Source organism: Dermatophagoides farinae, chromosome 1 (assembly GCF_024713945.1).
Source record: "Dermatophagoides farinae isolate YC_2012a chromosome 1, ASM2471394v1, whole genome shotgun sequence".
NCBI lineage: Eukaryota > Metazoa > Arthropoda > Arachnida > Sarcoptiformes > Pyroglyphidae > Dermatophagoides > Dermatophagoides farinae.
Window position 1 is genome coordinate 4,575,952 of NC_134677.1, and position 8,607 is coordinate 4,584,558.

Sequence of the window (8,607 nt, forward strand, 5' to 3'; positions counted from 1 at the left end):
AACTTGTACAAACAAGAATGTCGCACATATTGTATGTGTGATATATGAGATTTGATGCAACTTGGATTTTTTTTTATCTTATTTTTTTCCTGTGACCTATCGTCTGTGTGGTCGCCGCCATCGACGACAACATGTTGATGTTGACATTATACATACCTTAACTCTACACATCGAATGGAGATAATGTATGAAATTGGATCAAAAAAAAAGAAGAAAAAATCTTCAAAAGAGGCGAATAACTACAACCAGGTTACTATCATCATGATCATGATTGAAAAATTTATTATGGTTACCCTATGTGTGTGGCCATATTATCATTATTTGATTTTTTTTTTTGCATCAAAAATTTCAAGTTCGAATAATTGGTTTCTCTTGTTTATTTTTTATCCAGGGTGGTAGGTATTCATCACATCACAGATTGAATAAAAAGATTAAAATTTATTAGAAATTTTGTATGTATGTTTTTGATGTAATTTTTGATTTGTTTTTTTTTGTTTGTTGTATATTTTGATATACAAGTAAGTGAATTGAATGACAGATGTACTACATACATATCTAGCGCCTTTACTAAGATCGATGTGATTCCATTCTATTTGGAAGATGTATGGAAAAAAATTTGCATTGCCTAAAGTGAACAAGAACTTGCCAAAAATTGACCATACACTGATCATCAGCCTCGATGCAAGTCAACGTCCAGTTTTTTTTCAGGATAATTTTCAATGTGTAGAAAAAAAAGAAGCTATCCTGTGGCGGTAATGGCAAGCTATCTTGATGATTTGAACAGGATCGTCACCATCATCATCAACATCGATGCTAACAAGATTAGTGATCATATATAAATATATAAAACAGTAGTGTAGTATAAAGTTAATTTTCAATGGACATTTTGTTTTCAAAACAAAGCTCAAAACATCATCAATCGACAAACAAATCAAGTTTATACAGGGGAAAAAAATTTGATTCATTGAATGTCTGATCACACACAGTGATCATTGAATAACTGGTTGACTGAATGACTGATTAACCTGAAGTAATTAAGAAATTTAATAGATACGAATGAAACTTTAAAAGTAAAACTCATCGTTTGTTTATGAATGTGTATGTATGTGCATACGAAGATGGATGAAACACACACACGAATTGATTGGGGTTGACAAAAAAAAACTAATCTGAACTGTATATGAATGTATGTATGCATGCGACATTGAATCAAAATTTCTTGATATGTTTGATGAAAAATTCGACATGGATCAAAACAAATATAAATACACACACACAGAAACATGCATTTAGATTAGATTATTATCGATAATTATCATAACCGAATAAAATTTATAGATAGAAATGATCTGAAACGAATGCACATCATCATCATCAAGTTTGTCATCACAACGAATTAGTCAGGCTGGCTGACCAATAAATGGATTTTTATTACTAGATCATATGAAAGAAACATTTCATGCTTCCATATTTAATTTCATTTTTGTATCATTGGATTTGTTGATTTTAGATTTTTTAGGATTTCAATTATATGATGATATTTGATATGAAAATTTCCGTTACTGTTATGCATATATTCGTAGGTAAATGATTAATAATGATGATGATAGATTGATGATCATAGAAACAAAAGGATGAAATATCAGTAAAATTAACTAAATGATTATGATGTTCATTCATTGATGTGGACTGAACCAATGTATGCATTGAACAATCAAAAAAATTTTTTGTTTTATAAAAAATTCTATTTGAAATTCTTATTGTTATTAACCTTAAATTCAGTTATTATAATGATGAATGTAATAAAATTAACACACTGGACACTAGATCTAAATGGTCATAAAGGTTTTTTTTTCTGTATACCAGAGATGATGATTACGACTAAATTTTATTTCCATTTTTTGTTGTTGTTGTTGTTGTTATTGTTCATACAACGTATGTATACACAAACACTCACATAATTGTGGCCATGAATAAAAAAAACACACACACACACAATCTATAGAAGATACAAAATATTGGAGACAATTCTATTTTGATGAATAAAAATGGTTGAAGCAAATGTTTCTTGTAATAGAAATAAATTTTTTTTTTACGATCTTGTATACAACCGATGTGTGTATAAATAATAATAATATACCATCAACCCAAAACAATATTCAATTCTATGAAGCGAATCCATCTTTTTTTTCCATCCTAAATTTCAGAATATTTTACACACACACACACACACACACACACACACAAAGAGAGAAAATAATAATAAAAATGGCAAATTTACACAAACACGCACACACACATATGGCTGATATGTTTTGCATATAGAAGCATATCCTCCTCTGGAGTTATAAAGAAACCAAAAAGGAATTTTCGTTGTTGTTGCTGCTACCGATAAAATTACAGACTCTATTCTTATATTATTACATCATCATTCAATTTATGTTTATTATATTCTGTCTTTTGTCTTCTTGATGTGGCCAAAAATTGAGGCAAATTTTTTTTTTTGTAATAAAAGTTTGTCTAAATAGCTCAAATGTTGAAGTGTAAAGAATAAACAATAACACTATTATCATCAACAACAACAACAACAAAAATTCAACGACAACAATGACAACAATGAATAATGGATCTAGATTTAGTTTTTGTTGTTGTTGTTGTTGTTATTTTAAGATAAAGTGGGTAATTAAACACACATTTTGTGGTAATGTTGTCGAATTTGGTTGATTATGGCTGTATTATATTGTTAATGTTACGTGTGATTCATTCATCCATTTTTATAAACTGATAAAACTTTTTTTGTTTTGTTTATATTACTAAAAACAACAACAAAAAAACATCGATCAATCATCATTAACAAAAATTTGATCGGACAGGAATTTATCTAACCTTGAAACCAAAATAGAAATAATTTTCATTGTTTTTTTTTTTGCTTGGTATAAACCTTTTTTTATCATTCAGCCATACATAATTTAGAAATTTACTCAATTGAATAACTATGACAAATAGATATATTATTATTCAAAAAAAAATAAACAACAATGACATGATGACAAATTAGAATTTTGCATTTTGTGTTTAAATTTTTGGATTCCTGTTCCTGAATAATGATAATGTAACACATCTTTGTTTTTACAGAATTAGATAAAATAAAAATAATTAAAATCAATGAAATAAGTTCATTACGAACATTATGGAACCCGGGAGTTACCATAAAAAAATGATGATTGAAACGATAAAGACACGCAATGATGAAAATTCAATATTATGACTTTTTTTACCAAATCAGGTAAAGGACAGCCCAAAGACATTAATGACGAATGTTATACACAAACACCTACAAAGATAAAACCAATGGTTCCAAAAAAAAAACTATAGTTAAAGTCAATAATTTACTTTTGAAAAACTACTGATTAATCATTAAACCGGCTACACACACACACGCACAAAATGGCTGTTGTTGTTGTTGTTGGTTGGCAACGCACACAAACAACATGTTAGACAAATATACATTTAAAAAACGAAAAAAAAATTATTATTATTATTATTATTAGGAAGAAAAAATCATACTATTTGACAATTGTGATTGTAAATTTACAATTTCATTTGCTTGCAAAGTACTGACATTTAAAAAAAAATCAACTTTTATCTTTAGTTACAATTTACCCGAAAAGAAAAAGAAACAAGTAAAAAAAAATTACGAAAAAAAAACAGAATGAATATAGCCTCAAACAGATGACAAAAAGCATGACGATGATTATTGTTTTGTTGTAAACACACTCTTTTCCCGTTTCATAAATGGGGATAGAAATATTGCGTGCATGATGCTAATTACTTTGAATAAATATAAATATACAGACAAAAAACCATTGTTTTAAAAACGACAACCAATTTTTTTTGTCTGTCAATTGATGATTGTGATGAGGCGTTGAACAATTTTTTTCTGGTTTTTTTTGTATAGCACTACTATTCTACAAAGTCTGTGAATAAATTAAATTTTTTTATCATTAAATTCATTCTTTTGTTGTTGTTTTTTCTTTATTTGATTTAATGAAATGACATTTTTTTTTCATATTTATCGGACACAGTGACTGACGATTTGGTCCGTTGTTGTTGATTTAACAATGACAAAAATGATGATTATGGATAATGGTAACCATGTTCTATTGTTTATTATTTTACGATAATAAGAATGAATAAAGACAAGATGGAAAAAAAATGGAGAAAAAGTGTAAAAAAATTTGATGTTTAATCATTTAAAATGAATAGTCAGAAATTTTTTTGTTTTTGTTTTTTGAAATCAAACGATTTCTTATTGCAATGTTGCATTTGATAAATGAAAAAAAACAACAACAAACTAATAGCTTTTAGGTAGAACATTTTCAATGTTATGGGATGATTGAACAAATACAATAGCAAAAAAAAAAAAATTCATAAAGAATCTGACAATGATGAAAACTATAGAACACAAACACAATCGATTGATTTTTCATTGAATCTATTTTAATGATATTCAAACAACAAAATGAATTGGTAATTTTCATTCGTCAATAATGTTGATGATGATGATGATCAATCAATGTTATTTGTCTAATTTTTATGATCACTATGGAGTAAACATTTTAATCGATAGTTTGGTTTTTTTTTTGCTTTCTTCATCATAATCATCATTATTATTAGTTGAACAATTGTATGAATTTTCATTTCTTCAATGATTTTTTTTTTCATCATCATCATTAATGATTTTCTTTTTTGTCAATTCAATTTGTTTTGTTTGTTTGTCTATTTTTATATTTATGTTGATTTATTCGAATAAATGAATGATGATAGATTCCAAAAATATACAGATTTTTTGTTGCTAACTGTGCAAATAATCAGAAAAAAACCATGAATTTGATAATCAATTGAATTTCTCAACAATTATGATCAAATTCATATGACAATCAATCAATATGTGAAATCGGTGAAATATTGAAAACAAACAAAATTTAAATTTATTTTAATAGTTGTATTTTTTATGTCTATGGATGGATATAAGATTATTGTGTGAAAAAATAGACGAAAAAAAGCAGACAAACATATACGTACCGTTTGTTTTTGTTGTTGTTTTATTTTATTGTCTGTGACAAACATCATCATCATCATCATCATCATATAATAGAATGGCGTGAATGGTATGGCCAATTTTGATAATGACTACATTTTCCTCACTCTTTTTTTTATTCTTTTCGTTAAAAACTTTTAAAAACGAAACGTTTGCAAACTAAATGATATGATACTTGAGATCAACAACTCTTGGAATTTTGATGATCGAGGAAAAACAACAACAACAACAACAACAGCCTGTTTTATGACCATTAATACTATACCACACGATCGACATTAAGTTGATTTCAAAGTTTGTTTTTTGTTCATTTTCATTTTCATTCATTCATTCCGGTATAAATTTTTTTTCTTTTATTTTTTTTTTTTGGGTTGGTAATCAAAAATCATTCGCTATACTATTTACTGGAAAAATAGAAAGAACACACACACACAAACATTGGTCCAATGTCTTTACATTCTATGGGTAATTATATTACATAGAAATGAAATGGCAAGAAAAAAACTGGACGAATCAAAAATTGTTATGTAATGTAATGAAATATCAAACAGAATTCGATGATGATCACAATCATCATTATGTTTGTTCATAGTTATTGTTGTTCTTTTTTTTTGTTCTATATAATCACAAGTTGTCGATTCATCTTAAACGATACAATAGAATTGAATGAGAAAAAAATGAGCATAATCAAATCGAATCTTTTAGAAACATCATTGGCCACAATGTCCACCAAAAATCGACCAAAAACGATTGAAGCCAACAAAAAAACAATGACTATAGAACGAAAACACTAATATAAACCCAACAATTTTTGTGCTGACTATTATTATGGTCATATTTAGCATCATTAAAAAGAAATAAAAAAAGGTCATTTCCACCAATCATTGTCATATAATGAAATGAATTGTATTTTGAAACGTGAAATGAAAGGATGATGATGATGATGATTTTTATGGACAATGACGATGAAGATTATTCGAAATTAAAGTTCATCATTTCTATCACCCTTCTTTTATCATCCGAATCTATGAATGAATCAGAGAAAAATATAGTCAGGTCAATTCTATCATTCAATTCATTTTTTTCTCGTTAATTTTGTTTGACTTTTCTTTTAGTGACAATCACGACATCACACACACACACGCATATATAAATACATTAATGAATGATCAATGTAGTTTATGACAAAATTGTCAAACCAAAATGAATTTTGGTGGATAATAATTTTTTTTGTCTGTTTTTTTGAGTTCAAACGGGAACTAGGAATTTTTATGAGAATTATATTTGCACACACAAAAAAAAACACACAAAGGTAAATTGTACACGAACAAACGTCGTCATCATCTTATGTAATTACTTTTTTTAATGTATATTTCATATGATGATGATGATAATAATAATGAAGACCGGTTATAATTGAAAATTTATGGCGATCTTTCAATTAAAAAAACCCTTTCGCTATTCTATAGTGACCAGTGATCCAAAATGACCATTTTGATTTTCATTATATTTAGTATGTGCGTGTGTGTGTGTGTGTGTATGTTTTTCAAATATGGAATAGTTACAGAATTTATTATTATGATGATCATCTATCATTCAAAAATTTTTATTTTTATTCACCCTTTTCATGGCTGCCAACTGTTTTTTCGAAAAAAATTTGTTCCAAACATTTCTAAATTTTATTTGATTTGGTTTTGATTTAGATTCATCAACAATTCAAGTTTACCAAAGTTGACAATTGTGGTGGTCAAGTTATTAAAAAAAAATTTTTAATTAAAATCACCGTTCGGTTCATTCAATTTTTTTCTGCTTCAGTAAACATTTTTTATCGTTATCATGATCATGATGATTTTGAAAAATCACGAACAATTCATCGAAAATCTAGTTTTGTTTTAAACAAAGAAAAAAAAATTCAACTTTACTTGCTCCAAACGACTGATTTCAATTATATTGTGTTGATTGTTTTTGTCTTTTTTGTCCCATTTTAGCGAATGATTTTCTCATTTTAAAATTTTTTCATTTTGAAAAAGTCAGCACAATTTTTTTTCCATTTGTGTCCATTACAATATTTGTGTGTCTGTATGTGTGTATTTGTTTGTTTTTATATCATGTGGAGCAGACATGTGGCCATCCATCTACTAACGCTTGACCAGATTTTCCTCAATAAAATTGATGATGACCGCATCGTTTTTCCGTTCAGATCATTTTATGTTCGGGTCCCCAGTGAAAAAAATCAGTGTCCAAGAAAAAAAACCGACCGGCAACCAGAAAAAAGATATCTCTAGATTTCTAAATTTTGAAATAATAAAATTGATTGATCCATACGAAAATGTTTGGTTGTTCATTCATTCTGACATGTATCATGCCATGTTGGATCTGGTTCGATACAAATATTTGGTATGTGTGTGTGTGTGTGTATGTGTGACCAAAGATTTAGTATTTTTTCTCTCAGTGACCATGGTTTTCATTTTGATTTTCAATTTATTTTATTTTCATTTTTTAACAGTTGTTGTTTTTTAGTGTTTTTGTTCTTGTTGTTGATATGTGAAAAATAATCATTTACGTCAATCCGGTATTGTTATTGTTGTTGTTATATCGAAAAGGAAAAAGAAAAATTGTCAATTCTTTTATTTAGACATCTGTTGTAGAAAGAAAATCTTGTTTTACAGAATGTTTTGTTTTCTGTTATTCTGTTTGTCTGAAAACGATTCTGGTTTACGATTCCATTGTCATGACAAATTGAAATTGGAATCGACAAGAATTAAAGTTTTTAACAACAAAACTTTTTTTTTTTGCTAGTAAATCGATCCAAAATGCTGTTTATCATTTCATCAACATAAAATGATCGATAATTTTCAATGATGATTTCACAACCAGAGATAAACCACTAAAGACTAATCAATTCTTGAGAAATCAGAATGTTTTAAATTTTTAAATTTTTTTTTTCATTTTTCATCATAAGATCTTATTGTCACGTTTTTTGAATAATTCTATTTACAACGGATCTTCTTTTGCCCTATTCATGCATAATAATTTGTTTGAGAAAGAAAAAAAAATGAAATTATATTTTTTGTTATCAACAATAATAACAGTATATCTCTCATTCTCATTCGCTTTCTTAACTAGAAAATTAAACATTCATTCGCTGGCCATTCTATTTCCATTTATTGCTTCATTGACCATTTGGCGATAACAACCAAAATAGTAATATTAATCTTTCCATAAATATTACTATCAACTATTTGAATTTGAATCTAAAAGAAAGAAATTTGCTGACGGATTCAATTTTTTTCCCATTTCGATCTTTACCGAATCAGAAAAAATGTGCATGTGTGTGTGTGTGCGTACGTATCGTAGGGTATTACTACGAATATAAAATTCAATTTCCATTACAAATATTGAATGAATTTGTATGAGGATGACAAAAACGTGTTTCAGACAAAAAAACGTTCAGCTGCGATTTCATTTGGTGTGTCTGAAGTATGACAAAAGCATCGAATATTATC